General features: G+C 64.0%; 1 pseudogene across 1 annotated transcript in view; it reads left to right on the forward strand.

Annotated features, from left to right (window-relative positions):
* Positions 1–16,688, forward strand: part of LOC144954923 (cationic amino acid transporter 2-like) — an 84,815-nt pseudogene extending 68,127 nt beyond the window's left edge. The window contains exons 6-17 of the transcript XR_013641435.1: positions 1,811–1,923; positions 2,688–2,733; positions 5,556–5,623; positions 6,136–6,180; positions 6,708–6,752; positions 7,264–7,308; positions 8,257–8,301; positions 9,123–9,397; positions 12,720–12,876; positions 13,379–13,564; positions 14,044–14,090; positions 16,538–16,688. The product of XR_013641435.1 is annotated as a cationic amino acid transporter 2-like (transcript). The remainder of the gene's footprint in view (positions 1–1,810; positions 1,924–2,687; positions 2,734–5,555; positions 5,624–6,135; positions 6,181–6,707; positions 6,753–7,263; positions 7,309–8,256; positions 8,302–9,122; positions 9,398–12,719; positions 12,877–13,378; positions 13,565–14,043; positions 14,091–16,537) is intronic.
* The last annotated feature ends 433 nt before the right edge of the window (positions 16,689–17,121 follow it).

Below are 17,121 nucleotides of genomic sequence, written 5' to 3' on the forward strand. Positions count from 1 at the left end.
CACTCATTCACTCACCCCCTCACTCACTCACCACTCACTCACCACTCACTCACCACTCACCCACCACTCACTCACTCACTCACCACTCACCCACCACTCACCCACCACTCACCCACCACTCACTCACTCACCACTCACTCACCACTCACTCACCACTCACCCACCACTCACTCACCACTCACTCACTCACCCACTCACTCACTCACCACTCACTCACTCACCACTCACCCACCACTCAGTCACCCACTCACTCAGTCACTCACTCACTCACCCCCTCACTCACTCACTCACCCACTCACTCACTCACTCAGTTACCCACTCACTCACCACTCACTCACCTACTCACTCACAACTCACCCACTCACTCACCACTCACCCACTCACTCACTCACCCACTCACTCACTCACCCACTCACCACTCACCCACTCACTCACTCACCCACTCACTCACCCCCTCACTCACCCCCTCACTCACTCACTCACCACTCACTCAGTCAGTCAGTCACTCAGTCACTCACCCACTCACTCACCCACCACTCACTCACTCACTCACCACTCACTCACTCACCACTCACTCACCACTCACTCACCACTCACTCACCACTCACCCACCACTCACCCACCACTCACTCACCACTCACTCACCACTCACTCACCACTCACTCACAACTCACCCACTCACCCACTCACTCACCACTCACTCACTCACCCACTCACTCACCACTCACTCACTCACCCACTCACCCACTCACCACTCACCCACTCACTCACCCACCACTCACTCACCCCCTCACTCACCACCCACTCACCACTCACTCACCACTCACTCAGTCACCCACTCACTCAGTCACTCACTCACTCACTCACTCACCCCCTCACTCACTCACTCACCCACTCACTCACCACTCACTCACCACTCACTCACCACTCACTCACCACTCATTCACCACTCACTCACCACTCACTCACCACTCACTCACCTACTCACTCACAACTCACCCACTCACTCACCACTCACCCCCTCACTCACTCACCCACTCACTCACTCACCCACTCACCACTCACCCACTCACTCACTCACCACTCACTTACCTACTCACTCACTCACGACTCACTCACTCAGTCAGTCACTCAGCCACTCACCCACTCACTCACCACTCACTCACTCACCACTCACTCACTCACTCACTCACTCACTCACTCACTCACCCACTCACTCACCCCCTCACTCACCCCCTCACTCAATCACTCACCCACTCACTCACCTACACACTCACCCACTCACTCACTCACCCACTCACTCACTCACTCACCTACACACTCACCCCCTCACCACTCACTCAATCACTCACCCACTCACCACTCACTCACCCCCTCACTCACCCCCTCACTCACCCTCTCACCCACCCCCTCACTCACCCCTTCACTCACCCCCTCACTCACCCCCTCACTCACCCCCTCACTCACCCACTCACTCACTCACCCCCTCACTCACCCCCTCACTCACCCCCTCACTCACCCACTCACCCCCTCACTCACCCCCTCACTCACTCACCCCCTCACTCACCCCCCCACCCACTCACTCACTCACCCCCTCACTCACCCCCTCACTCACCCCCTCACTCACCCCCTCACTCCCTCACCCCCTCACTCACCTCACTCACTCACCCCCCCACTCACTCACTCACCCCCTCACTCACCCCCCCACTCACTCACCCACCCACTCACTCACTCACCCCCTCACTCACCCCCTCACTCACCCCCTCACTCACTCACCCCCCCACTCACCCCCCCACTCACCCCTCACCAGGTGCGTCGAGCGTGGCGCGAGCGTGGACGGCTGCGGTGGACGGCATGACGGAGGGCGACTTGGTGAAGTCGTTCTTCCTGCGCCACGTCGCCTTCCACCACCCGTGGCTCGCAGACTGCCCTCATCATGCTGCTCACCGGTAGGGGTGAGGGGTGAGGGGGGGTGAGGGGGGTTAGTCGTCTGTCCACTCGCTCACTCGCTCGCTCGCTCGCTCAGCCACTCACTCGCTCACTCACTCACTCGCTCACACACTCACTCACTCACCCACTCACTCACTCACACACTCAGCCACTCACTCACTCACACACTCAGCCACACACTCGCTCGCTCACTCAGCCACTCGCTCACTCAGCCACTCACCCTCTCACTCACTCACCCACTCACTCACTCACTCACACACTCAGCCACTCACTTACTCACCCACTCACTCACTCACTCACCCACTCACTCACTCACACACTCAGCCACTCACCCTCTCACTCACTCGCTCACACACTCACACACATACTCACTCACTCACACACTCACTCACTCGCTCGCTCACTCACACACTCACTCACTCAGCCACACACTCGCTCGCTCACTCAGCCACTCGCTCACTCAGCCACTCACCCTCTCACTCACTCACTCACTCACCCACTCACTCACTCACACACTCAGCCACTCACTTACTCACCCACTCACTCACTCGCTCACACACTCACACACATACTCACTCGCTCGCTCGCTCACTCAGCCACTCGCTCACTCACACACTCACACACCCACACACTCACTCACACACTCACTCACCCACACACTCACCCACACACTCACTCACCCACACACTCACCCACACACTCACTCACTCGCCCAGACACTCACTCACTCACTCACCGACTACCCAGACTTCCTCGCAGCCGCCCTCATCATGCTGCTCACCGGTAGGGGTGAGGGGTGAGGGGTGAGGGGGTAAGAGGGGGGTTAGGCGTCTGTCCACTCGTTCACTCACTCGCTCGCTCGCTCGCTCGCTCACTCAGCCACTCGCTCGCTCACTCAGCCACTCACTCACTCGCTCAGCCACTCCACTCACTCGCTCAGCCACTCACTCGCTCAGCCACTCACTCACACACTCACACACACTCACTCACTCACTCACCCACTCACTCGCTCACTCACTCAGCCACTCACTCACCCACTCACTCGCTCACTCACTCACTCACTCACACACTCGCTCGCTCACTCAGCCACTCGCTCACTCAGCCACTCACACACTCACTCACTCACTCACTCACTCACTCACTCACTCACTCACTCACTCACTCACTCACTCACACACTCGCTCGCTCACTCAGCCACTCGCTCACTCACTCACTCACCGACTACCCAGACTTTCTCGCTGCCGCCCTCATCATGCTGCTCACCGGTAGGGGGGTGAGGGGTGAGGGGGGTGAGGGGGGGTGAGGGGGGTTAGGCGTCTGTCCACTCGCTCACTCACTCGCTCGCTCGCTCGCTCACTCAGCCACTCACTCACTCGCTCAGCCACTCACTCGCTCAGCCACTCACACACACTCACTCATTCACTCAGCCACACACTCACTCACACACTCAGCCACTCACCCTCTCACTCACTCGCTCACACACTCACACACATACTCACTCACTCGCTCGCTCGCTCGCTCAGCCACTCACTCACACACTCACTCACTCACACACTCACTCACTCGCTCGCTCACTCAGCCACTCACCCACTCACTCACTCACCCACTCACTCACTCACACACTCAGCCACTCACCTTCTCACTCACTCGCTCACACACTCACACACATACTCACTCACTCGCTCACACACTCACTCACACGCTCGCTCACTCACACACTCACTCAGCCACTCACTCACTCACACACTCAGCCACACACTCGCTCGCTCACTCAGCCACTCGCTCACTCAGCCACTCACCCTCTCACTCACTCACTCACCCACTCACTCACTCACACACTCAGCCACTCACTTACTCACCCACTCACTCACTCGCTCACACACTCACTCACACACTCACTCACTCACACACTCAGCCACTCACTCACTCACCCACTCACTCACTCACTCACTCACTCACCCACTCACTCACTCACACACTCAGCCACTCACTCACTCACCCACTCACTCACTCACTCACCCACTCACTCACTCACACACTCAGCCACTCACCCTCTCACTCACTCGCTCACACACTCACACACATACTCACTCACTCACTCACCCACTCACTCACTCACACACTCAGCCACTCACCCTCTCACTCACTCGCTCACACACTCACACACATACTCACTCACTCACACACATACTCACTCGCTCGCTCGCTCGCTCGCTCAGCCACTCACTCACACACTCAGCCACTCACTCACACACTCACTCACTCGCTCGCTCACTCAGCCACTCGCTCACTCACACACTCACACACCCACACACTCACTCACACACCCACACACTCACTCACACACCCACACACTCACTCACACACTCACTCACCCACACACTCACCCACACACTCACCCACACACTCACTCACACACTCACTCACTCGCTCAGACACTCACTCACTCACCGACTACCCAGACTTCCTCGCTGCCGCCCTCATCATGCTGCTCACCGGTAGGGGTGAGGGGTGAGGGGTGAGGGGGTGAGAGGGGGGTTAGGCGTCTGTCCGCTCGCTCACTCACTCGCTCGCTCGCTCGCTCACTCAGCCACTCGCTCGCTCACTCAGCCACTCACACACTCGCTCAGCCACTCACTCACTCACACACCCACTCACTCAGCCACTCACTCACTCACCCAAACACTCACTCACTCACACACTCGTTCGCTCGTTCACTCACTCACACTCACTCACTCACTCACCCACTCACTCACACACTCACTCACCTACTCACTCGCTCAGACACTCACACACCCACTCACCCACTCACCCACTCACTCACTCACCCATTCACCCACCCACTCACTCACTCACCCACTCAACCACCCACTCAACCACCCACTCACTCACTCACCCACCCACTCACCCACTCACCCACCCACTCACTCACTCACCCACCCTCCCACTCACTCACTCACCCACCCACCCACTCACTCACTCACTCACTCACCCACTCACCCACCCACCCACCCACCCACCCACTCACTCACTCACTCACCCACTCACTCACTCACCCACCCACTCACTCACTCACTCACCCACCCACTCACCCACTCACCCACTCACCCACCCACCCACTCACTCACTCACCCACTCACCCACCCACTCACCCACCCACTCACCCACCCACTCACCCACCCACTCACCCACTCACTCACTCACCCATTCACCCACCCACTCACTCACTCACCCACTCACCCACCCACTCACTCACCCACTCACCCACTCACCCACCCACTCACCCACCCACTCACCCACCCACTCACTCACTCACTCACCCACTCACCCACTCACCCACCCACTCACTCACTCACCCACTCACTCACCCACCCACTCACCCACCCACCCACCCACTCACCTCCTCACTCACCCACCCACTCACCCACCCACTCACCCACCCACTCACCCACCCACTCACCCACCCACCCACCCACCCACTCACTCACTCACTCACCCACTCACCCACCCACCCACTCACCCACCCACCCACTCACCCACTCACCCACCCACTCACTCACCCACCCACTCACCCACCCACTCACCCCCTCACTCACCCCCCCCAGGCGTGTTGGCGTTTGGCGTGAAGGAGTCGGCGTTGATCACCAAGGTGTTCACCGGGGTGAACGTGGCGGTGCTCACTCACTCACCCACTCACCCACCCACTCACCCACCCACTCACCCACCCACTCACCCACCCACTCACCCACTCACTCACTCACCCATTCACCCACCCACTCACTCACTCACCCACTCACCCACCCACTCACTCACCCACTCACCCACTCACCCACCCACTCACCCACCCACTCACCCACCCACTCACTCACTCACTCACCCACTCACCCACCCACTCACTCACTCACTCACCCACTCACTCACCCACCCACTCACCCACCCACCCACCCACTCACCTCCTCACTCACCCACCCACTCACCCACCCACTCACCCACCCACTCACCCACCCACTCACCCACCCACCCACCCACCCACCCACTCACTCACTCACTCACCCACTCACCCACCCACCCACTCACCCACCCACCCACTCACCCACTCACCCACCCACTCACTCACCCACCCACTCACCCACCCACTCACCCCCTCACTCACCCCCCCCAGGCGTGTTGGCGTTTGGCGTGAAGGAGTCGGCGTTGATCACCAAGGTGTTCACCGGGGTGAACGTGGCGGTGCTCACTCACTCACCCACTCACCCACCCACTCACCCACCCACTCACCCACCCACTCACCCACCCACTCACCCACTCACTCACTCACCCATTCACCCACCCACTCACTCACTCACCCACTCACCCACCCACTCACTCACCCACTCACCCACTCACCCACCCACTCACCCACCCACTCACCCACCCACTCACTCACTCACTCACCCACTCACCCACCCACTCACTCACTCACTCACCCACTCACTCACCCACCCACTCACCCACCCACCCACCACTCACCTCCTCACTCACCCACCCACTCACCCACCCACTCACCCACCCACTCACCCACCCACTCACCCACCCACTCACCCACCCACTCACCCACCCACCCACCCACTCACTCACTCACTCACCCACTCACCCACCCACCCACTCACCCACCCACCCACTCACCCACTCACCCACCCACTCACTCACCCACCCACTCACCCACCCACTCACCCCCTCACTCACCCCCCCCAGGCGTGTTGGCGTTTGGCGTGAAGGAGTCGGCGTTGATCACCAAGGTGTTCACCGGGGTGAACGTGGCGGTGCTCACTCACTCACCCACTCACCCACCCACTCACCCACCCACTCACCCACCCACTCACCCACCCACTCACCCACTCACTCACTCACCCATTCACCCACCCACTCACTCACTCACCCACTCACCCACCCACTCACTCACCCACTCACCCACTCACCCACCCACTCACCCACCCACTCACCCACCCACTCACTCACTCACTCACCCACTCACCCACCCACTCACTCACTCACTCACCCACTCACTCACCCACCCACTCACCCACCCACCCACCACTCACCTCCTCACTCACCCACCCACTCACCCACCCACTCACCCACCCACTCACCCACCCACTCACCCACCCACCCACCCACCCACCCACTCACTCACTCACTCACCCACTCACCCACCCACCCACTCACCCACCCACCCACTCACCCACTCACCCACCCACTCACTCACCCACCCACTCACCCACCCACTCACCCCCTCACTCACCCCCCCCAGGCGTGTTGGCGTTTGGCGTGAAGGAGTCGGCGTTGATCACCAAGGTGTTCACCGGGGTGAACGTGGCGGTGCTCACTCACTCACTCACTCACCCACTCACCCACTCACTCACTCACTCACTCACTCACTCACTCACCCACCCACTCACTCACTCACTCACTCACTCACTCACCCACTCACCCACTCACTCACTCACTCACTCACTCACTCACCCACCCACTCACCCACCCACCCACCACTCACCTCCTCACTCACCCACCCACTCACCCACCCACTCACCCACCCACTCACCCACCCACTCACCCACCCACCCACCCACTCACTCACTCACTCACCCACTCACCCACCCACCCACTCACCCACCCACCCACTCACCCACTCACCCACCCACTCACTCACCCACCCACTCACCCACCCACTCACCCCCTCACTCACCCCCCCCAGGCGTGTTGGCGTTTGGCGTGAAGGAGTCGGCGTTGATCACCAAGGTGTTCACCGGGGTGAACGTGGCGGTGCTCACTCACTCACCCACTCACCCACCCACTCACCCACCCACTCACCCACCCACTCACCCACCCACTCACCCACTCACTCACTCACCCATTCACCCACCCACTCACTCACTCACCCACTCACCCACCCACTCACTCACCCACTCACCCACTCACCCACCCACTCACCCACCCACTCACCCACCCACTCACTCACTCACTCACCCACTCACCCACCCACTCACTCACTCACTCACCCACTCACTCACCCACCCACTCACCCACCCACCCACTCACCTCCTCACTCACCCACCCACTCACCCACCCACTCACCCACCCACTCACCCACCCACTCACCCACCCACCCACCCACCCACTCACTCACTCACTCACCCACTCACCCACCCACCCACTCACCCACCCACCCACTCACCCACTCACCCACCCACTCACTCACCCACCCACTCACCCACCCACTCACCCCCTCACTCACCCCCCCCAGGCGTGTTGGCGTTTGGCGTGAAGGAGTCGGCGTTGATCACCAAGGTGTTCACCGGGGTGAACGTGGCGGTGCTCACTCACTCACCCACTCACCCACCCACTCACCCACCCACTCACCCACCCACTCACCCACCCACTCACCCACTCACTCACTCACCCATTCACCCACCCACTCACTCACTCACCCACTCACCCACCCACTCACTCACCCACTCACCCACTCACCCACCCACTCACCCACCCACTCACCCACCCACTCACTCACTCACTCACCCACTCACCCACCCACTCACTCACTCACTCACCCACTCACTCACCCACCCACTCACCCACCCACCCACCACTCACCTCCTCACTCACCCACCCACTCACCCACCCACTCACCCACCCACTCACCCACCCACTCACCCACCCACTCACCCACCCACCCACCCACCCACCCACTCACTCACTCACTCACCCACTCACCCACCCACCCACTCACCCACCCACCCACTCACCCACTCACCCACCCACTCACTCACCCACCCACTCACCCACCCACTCACCCCCTCACTCACCCCCCCCAGGCGTGTTGGCGTTTGGCGTGAAGGAGTCGGCGTTGATCACCAAGGTGTTCACCGGGGTGAACGTGGCGGTGCTCACTCACTCACTCACTCACCCACCCACTCACTCACCCACCCACCCACTCACTCACTCACTCACCCACTCACTCACTCACTCACCCACTCACTCACTCACCCACCCACTCACCCACCCACTCACCCACCCACTCACCCACCCACTCACTCACCCACCCACTCACCCACCCACCCACCCACTCACTCACTCACCCACCCACTCACTCACCCACCCCTCCCCCCCCAGGCGTGTTGGCGTTTGGCGTGAAGGAGTCGGCGTTGATCACCAAGGTGTTCACCGGGGTGAACGTGGCGGTGCTCACTCACTCACTCACCCACCCACCCACTCACCCACCCACCCACTCACCCCCTCACTCACCCCCCCTAGGCGTGTTGGCGTTTGGCGTGAAGGAGTCGGCGTTGATCACCAAGGTGTTCACCGGGGTGAACGTGGCGGTGCTCACATTCGTCATCGTCTCCGGCTTCGTGAAGGGAGACACCCACAACTGGGCCCTGACCCACGGCGACTACCTCAACGATACACGGTGAGCGGTGGTGGTGGTGGTGGTCGGGGTGGTGGTGGTGGTGGTGGTGGTGGGGGTGGTGGTGGTGGTGGTGGTGGTGGGGGTGGTGGTGGTGGTGGCGGTGGTGGTCGGGGTGGTGGTGGTGGTGGTGGTGGTGGGGGTGGTGGTGGTGGTGGCGGTGGTGGGGGTGAGTTGTGGTGGTGGTGGTGGTGGGGGTAGTGGTGGGAGACACCCACAACTGGGCCCTGACCCACGGCGACTACCTCAACGATACACAGTGAGCGGTGGTGGTGGTGGTGGGTTGTGGGGGTGGTGGTGGTGGTGGTGGTGGGTTGTGGGGGTGGTGGTGGTGGTGGGTTGTGGGGGTGGTGGTGGTGGTGGTGGGTTGTGGGGGTGGTGGTGGTGGTGGGTTGTGGGGGTGGTGGTGGTGGTGGGTTGTGGGGGTGGTGGTGGTGGTGGTGGGTTGTGGGGGTGGTGGTGGTGGTGGGTTGTGGGGGTGGTGGTGGTGGTGGGTTGTGGGGGTGGTGGTGGTGGTGGTGGGTTGTGGGGGTGGTGGTGGTGGTGGGTTGTGGGGGTGGTGGTGGTGGTGGGTTGTGGGGGTGGTGGTGGTGGTGGTGGGTTGTGGGGGTGGTGGTGGTGGTGGTGGTGGGTTGTGGGGGTGGTGGTGGTGGTGGGTTGTGGGGGTGGTGGTGGTGGTGGGTTGTGGGGGTGGTGGTGGTGGTGGGTTGTGGGGGTGGTGGTGGTGGTGGGTTGTGGGGGTGGTGGTGGTGGTGGGTTGTGGGGGTGGTGGTGGTGGTGGGTTGTGGGGGTGGTGGTGGTGGTGGTGGGTTGTGGGGGTGGTGGTGGTGGTGGTGGTGGTGGGTTGTGGGGGTGGTGGTGGTGGTGGTGGTGGTGGGGGTGGTGGTGGTGGTGGTGGTGGTGGTGGTGGTGGTGGTCGGGGTGGTGGTGGTGGTGGGGGTGGTGGTGGTGGTGGTGGTGGTGGTGGGGGGTGGTGGTGGGGGTGGTGGTGGTGGTGGTGGTGGTGGTCGTGGTGGTGGTGGTGGTGGGGTGGTGGTGGTGGTGGTGGGGGTGGTGGTGGTGGTGGGGGTGGTGGTGAGTGGTGGGGGTGGTGGTGGTGGTGGTGGTGGTGGTGGTGGGGGTGGTGGTGGTGGTGGTGGGGGTGGTGGTGGTGGTGGCGGTGGCGGGGGTGGCGGTGGCGGGGGTGGTGGTGGTGGTGGTGGTGGGGGTGGTGGTGGTGGTGGGGGTGGTGGTGGTGGTGGCGGTGGCGGGGGTGGCGGTGGCGGGGGTGGTGGTGGTGGTGGTGGGGGTGGTGGTGGTGGGGGTGGTGGTGGTGAGTGGTGGGGGTGGTGGTGGTGGTGGTGGGGGTGGTGGTGGTGGTGGTGGCGGTGGCGGTGGGGGTGGCGGTGGCGGTGGTGGTGAGTTGTGGTGGTGGTGGTGGTGGTGGTGGGGGTGGTGGTGGTGGTGAGTTGTGGTGGTGGTGGTGTGGTGAGGCACGGGGGTGTGGAGAAGAGGAGGGGAGGGGTGCTGCATTGACGCCATGGGTGGGTGGGTGGGTGTGTGGGTGGGTGGGTGTGTGGGTGGGTGAGTGGGTGGGTGGGTGTGTGGGTGGGTGGGTGGGTGGGTGTGTGGGTGGGTGGGTGTGTGGGTGGGTGAGTGGGTGGGTGGGTGTGTGGGTGGGTGGGTGGGTGGGTGAGTGGGTGGGTGGGTGGGTGTGTGGGTGGGTGGGTGGGTGTGTGGGTGGGTGAGTGGGTGGGTGGGTGGGTGTGTGGGTGGGTGAGTGGGTGGGTGGGTGGGTGGGTGGGTGTGTGGGTGGGTGAGTGGGTGGGTGGGTGGGTGAGTGGGTGGGTGGGTGGGTGGGTGGGGTGGGTGGGTGGGTGGGTGGGTGGGTGGGTGAGTGGTGGGTGAGTGGGTGGGTGGGTGGGTGTGTGGGTGGGTGTGTGAGTGGGTGGGTGGGTGTGTGGGTGGGTGGGTGAGTGGGTGGGTGGGTGGGTGTGTGGGTGGGTGAGTGGGTGGGTGGGTGGGTGTGTGGGTGGGTGAGTGGGTGGGTGAGTGGGTGGGTGGGTGGGTGGGTGTGTGGGTGAGTGGGTGGTGGGTGGGTGTGTGGGTGGGTGAGTGGGTGGGTGGGTGAGTGGGTGTGTGGGTGGGTGAGTGGGTGGGTGGGTGGGTGTGTGGGTGGGTGAGTGGGTGGGTGGGTGAGTGGGTGGGGGGTGTGTGGGTGGTGAGTGGGTGGGTGAGTGGGTGGGTGGGTGGGTGTGTGGGTGGGTGGGTGAGTGGGTGGGTGGGTGTGTGGGTGGGTGGGTGAGTGGGTGGGTGAGGGGGTGGGTGGGTGGGTGAGTGGGTGAGTGGGTGGGTGGGTGTGTGGGTGGGTGGGTGGGTGAGTGGGTGGGTGAGTGGGTGGGTGAGTGGGTGGGTGGTGTGGTGTGTGTGGGTGGGTGGGTGGGTGAGTGGGTGGGTGAGTGGGTGGGTGGGTGTGTGGGTGGGTGAGTGGTGGGTGGGGTGTGGTGTGGGTGGGTGGGTGGGTGTGTGGGTGGGTGAGTGGGTGGGTGGGTGAGTGGGTGGGTGGGTGGGGGTGAGTGGGTGGGTGGTGGGTGGTGGGTGAGTGGGTGGGTGTGTGGGTGGGTGTGTGGGTGGGTGGGTGGGTGGGTGAGTGGGTGGGTGAGTGGGTGGGTGGTGTGTGGGTGGGTGGGTGGGTGAGTGGGTGGGTGAGTGGGTGGGTGGTGGGTGGGTGGGTGAGTGGGTGGGTGAGTGGGTGGGTGGGTGTGTGGGTGGGTGGGTGGGTGAGTTGGGTGGGTGAGTGGTGGGGGTGAGTGGGTGGGTGGGTGTGTGGGTGGGTGGGTGGGTGGGTGAGTGGGTGGGTGAGTGGGTGGGTGGGTGTGGGTGGGTGAGTGGGTGGTGGGTGTGTGGGTGGGTGGGTGTGTGGGTGGGTGTGGGTGGGTGTGTGGGTGGTGGGTGGGTGGGTGGTGGTGAGTGGTGGGTGGGTGTGGGGGGTGGGTGAGTGGTGGTGTGGGTGAGTGGTGGTGAGTGGGTGGGTGTGTGGGTGGGTGAGTGGGTGGGTGGGTGTGTGGGTGGGTGGGTGGGTGAGTGGGTGGTGTGAGGTGGGTGAGTGGGTGGGTGGGTGTGTGGGTGGGTGGGTGGGTGGGTGGAGTGGTGGGTGGAGTGGTGGGTGAGTGGGTGGGTGGTGTGGGTGAGTGGGTGGGTGAGTGGGTGGGTGTGTGGGTGGGTGAGTGGGGTGAGTGGGTGGGTGAGTGGGTGGGTGAGGTGGGTGAGGTGAGCGAGCGGGGTGAGCGAGCGGGCGGGGCTGGGCGAGTGAGTCTCCGTGCCTTGGTACCTCCACCCCACCCAGGCACAAGGTCAACTCCACCTCCTCCACCACCACCACCTCCACCACGGCGGGTGAGTTTGGCGCTGGAGGCTTCGTGCCGTTTGGCGTGTCGGGACGCTGGCGGGAGCCGCCACCTGCTTCTACGCCTTCGTCGGCTTCGACTGCATCGCCACCACTGGTGAGGGGGGGGGGGGGGGGTGAGGGGAGGGGGGGGGGTGAGGGGAGGGGGGGGGTGAGGGGGGGTGAGGGGGGTGAGGGGGGTGAGGGGGGGTGAGGGGGTGAGGGGTGAGGGGGGTGAGGGGGACGCTGGCGGAGCCGCCACCTGCTTCTACGCCTTCGTCGGCTTCGACTGCATCGCCACCACTGGTGAGGGGGGGGGTGAGGGGGGGTGAGGGGGGGACGAGGGGGGGACGAGGGGGGGGACGAGGGGTGGTGGTGGGGGAGGGGTGGGTGAGGGGGAGGTGGGGGTGAGGGGAAGTGGGGGGAGGGGGGAGGTGGGGGTGAGAGTGGGGGGGTGTGGGGGGAGGGGGGGGAGGGTGGGGGGGAGGTGGTGGTGAGGGTGAGGTGAGGTGGGGTGGTGAGAGGGTAGAAACATCGGCTCGCTGAGTTGTATCCCCCCATGCCCCCTCTCCCCCCCCTCCCCCTCCCCCCCCCCCCCTCCCCCCCCCCCTCCCCCCCAGGCGAGGAAGTAAGGAACCCCCAGCGCGCCATCCCCGTGGGCATCGTGCTCTCGCTGCTGTCTGCTTCCTCGCCTACTTCGGGTGGCGGCGGCGCTCACGCTCATGATGCCATACTACCTCCTGCACGGGGACTCCTCGCTGCCCGTCGCCTTCGAGCACGTGGGCTGGGGGCAAGGCACGCTACCCGTAGCCGTGGGTCGCTGTGTGCACTGTCTACCAGGTGGGTGGGTGGGGGGTGGAGTGGGTGAGTGGGTGGGTGAGTGGGGTGGGTGAGTGGGTGGGTGAGTGGGTGAGTGAGTGGGTGGGTGGGTGAGTGGGTGGGTGAGTGGGCTGGGGCAAGGCACGCTACCCGTCGCCGTGGGGTCGCTGTGTGCACTGTCTACCAGGTGGGTGGTGGGTGGGTGAGTGGGTGGGTGGGTGAGTGGGTGGGTGGGTGGGTGGGTGGGTGAGTGGGTGGGTGGGTGGGTGAGTGGGTGAGTGGGTGAGTGGGTGGGTGAGTGGGTGGGTGAGTGGGTGAGTGAGTGGGTGGGTGAGTGAGTGAGTGGGTGAGTGGGTGGGTGGGTGGGGTGGGTGAGTAAGTGAGTGGGTGAGTGGGTGGGTGGGTGGGTGGGTGAGTGAGTGAGTGGGTGAGTGGGTGGGTGGGTGGGTGAGTGGGCTGGGGCAAGGCACGCTACCCCGTAGCCGTGGGATCGCTGTGTGCACTGTCTACCAGGTGGGTGGGTGGGTGGGTGGGTGGGTGGGTGGGTGAGTGGGTGAGTGAGTGGGTGGGTGGGTGGGTGGGTGAGTGGGTGGGTGGGTGGGTGAGTGGGTGAGTGGTGAGTGGGTGGGTGAGTGGGTGGGTGAGTGGGTGAGTGAGTGGGTGGGTGAGTGAGTGAGTGGGTGAGTGGTTGGGTGGGTGGGTGGGTGAGTGAGTGAGTGGGTGAGTGGGTGGGTGGGTGGGTGGGTGAGTGAGTGAGTGGGTGAGTGGGTGGGTGGGTGGGTGAGTGGGCTGGGGCAAGGCACGCTACCCCGTAGCCGTGGGGTCGCTGTGTGCACTGTCTACCAGGTGGGTGGGTGGGTGGGTGGGTGGGTGAGTGGGTGAGTGAGTGGGTGGGTGGGTGGGTGGGTGGGTGGGTGGGTGGGTGAGTGGGTGAGTGAGTGGGTGGGTGGGTGGGTGGGTGGGTGAGTGGGTGAGTGGGTGAGTGGGTGGGTGAGTGGGTGGGTGAGTGGGTGAGTGAGTGAGTGGGTGGGTGAGTGAGTGAGTGGGTGAGTGGGTGGGTGGGTGGGTGAGTGAGTGAGTGAGTGGGTGAGTGGTGGGTGGTGGGTGAGTGAGTGAGTGGGTGAGTGGGTGGGTGGGTGGGTGAGTGAGTGAGTGGGTGAGTGGGTGGGTGGGTGGGTGAGTGGGGCTGGGGCAAGGCACGCTACCCCGTAGCCGTGGGTCGCTGTGTGCACTGTCTACCAGGTGGGTGGGTGGGTGGGTGGGTGGGTGGGTGAGTGGGTGAGTGAGTGGGTGGGTGGGTGGGTGGGTGGGTGAGTGGGTGAGTGAGTGGGTGGGTGGGTGGGTGGGTGGGTGGGTGAGTGGGTGGGTGAGTGGGTGGGTGAGTGGGTGAGTGGGTGAGTGGGTGGGTGAGTGGGTGGGTGAGTGGGTGAGTGAGTGGGTGGGTGGGTGAGTGAGTGAGTGGGTGAGTGGGTGGGTGGGTGGGTGAGTGAGTGAGTGGGTGAGTGGGTGGGTGGGTGGGTGAGTGAGTGAGTGGGTGAGTGGGTGGGTGGGTGGGGTGAGTGGGCTGGGGCAAGGCACGCTACCCCGTAGCCGTGGGGTCGCTGTGTGCACTGTCTACCAGGTGGGTGGGTGGGTGGGTGGGTGAGTGGGTGAGTGAGTGGGTGGGTGGGTGGGTGGGTGGGTGGGTGGGTGAGTGGGTGAGTGAGTGGGTGGGTGGGTGGGTGGGTGGGTGGGTGAGTGGGTGGGTGAGTGGGTGAGTGAGTGGGTGGGTGGGTGGGTGAGTGGGGGTTGGGTGGGTGGGTGGTGGGTGAGTGGGTGAGTGAGTGGGTGGGTGGGTGGGTGGGTGAGTGGGTGGGTGAGTGGGGTGAGTGAGTGGGTGAGTGGGTGAGTGGGTGAGTGAGTGGGTGGGTGGTGGTGAGTGGGTGGGTGGGTGAGTGGGTGGGTGAGTGGGTGGGTGGGTGGGTGGGTGGGTGGGTGAGTGGGTGAGTGAGTGGGTGAGTGGGTGGGTGGGTGGGTGAGTGAGTGGGCTGGGGCAAGGCACGCTACCCCGTAGCCGTGGGATCGCTGTGTGCATTGTCTACCAGGTGGGTGGGTGGGTGGGTGAGTGAGTGGTGAGTGGGTGGGTGGGTGGGTGAGTGAGTGGGCTGGGGCAAGGCACGCTACCCCGTAGCCGTGGGATCGCTGTGTGCATGTCTACCAGGTGGGTGGGTGGGTGGGTGGGTGAGTGAGTGGGTGAGTGAGTGGGGTGGGTGGGTGGGTGAGTGAGTGGGTGGGTGGTGTGAGTGGGTGAGTGGGCTGGGCAAGGCACGCTACCCCGTGGCCATGGGGTCGCTGTGTGCACTGTCTACCAGGTGGGTGGGTGGGTGGGTGAGTGGGTGAGTGAGTGGGTGGGTGGGTGGGTGGGTGGGTGAGTGGGTGGGTGGGTGGGTGAGTGGGTGGGTGGGGGGTGGGTGCTGAGTGGGTGAATGTGTGAGTGGGTGGGTGGGTGGGTGGGTGGGTGGTGAGTGGGTGGGTGAGTGGGTGAGTGAGTGGGTGAGTGAGTGGTGTGGGTGAGTGGGTGAGTGGGGTGAGTGAGGTGGTTGGATGTCCGAACGAGCGTTAACCCTCCCCCTCCTCCCTCCTCACCCCCTCACCCCTCACCCCTCACCCCTCACCCCTCACCCCTCACCCCTCACCCCTCACCCCTCACCCCTCACCCCTCACCCCTCACCCCTCACCCCTCACCCTCACCCCTCACCCCTCACCCTCACCCCTCACCCCTCACCCCCTCACCCCCTCACCCCTCACCCCCTCACCCTCACCCCTCACCCCTCACCCCTCACCCCTCACCCCTCACTCCCTCACCCTCACCCCTCACCCCTCACTCCCTCACCCCTCACCCCTCACCCCTCCCCCCTCACCCCTCACCCCCTCACCCCTCACCCCTCACCCCTCACCCCTCACCCCTCACCCCTCACCAGCCTGCTGGGTTCCATGTTTCCCATGCCGCGTGTGATCTACGCTATGGCCCAGGACGGCCTCCTGTTTCGCTTCCTGGGAACGGTGAACGAGAGAACCAAGACGCCGCTGGTAGCCACAGTCGTGTCCGGAGCCGTGGCAGGTGAGTGGTGAGTGGTGAGGGTGAGTGGTGAGTGGGGGGGGTGAGTGGTGAGTGGTGAGGGTGAGTGGTGAGCGGTGACGGTGAGTGGTGAGGCTGAGTGTGAGTGGTGAGGGTGAGTGGTGAACGAGAGAACCAAGACACCGCTGATAGCCACAGTCGTGTCCGGAGCCGTGGCAGGTGAGTGGTGAGTGGTGAGGGTGAGTGGTGAGTGGGGGGGGTGAGTGGTGAGGGTGAGTGGTGAGGCACAGTGTGAGTGGTTGAGGGTGAGGGGTGAGCGGTGACGGTGAGTGGTGAGGCTGAGTGTGAGTGGTGAGGGTGAGGGGTGAGCGGTGACGGTGAGTGGTGAGGCTCAGTGTGAGTGGTGAGGGTGAGTGGTGAGGGTGAGTGGTGAGGGTGAGGCTGAGTGTGAGTGGTGAGGGTGAGTGGTGAGGGTGAGTGGTGAGG

This window comes from Lampetra fluviatilis, unplaced genomic scaffold (assembly GCF_964198595.1).
Source record: "Lampetra fluviatilis unplaced genomic scaffold, kcLamFluv1.1 SCAFFOLD_373, whole genome shotgun sequence".
Taxonomy (NCBI): Eukaryota; Metazoa; Chordata; class Hyperoartia; order Petromyzontiformes; family Petromyzontidae; genus Lampetra; species Lampetra fluviatilis.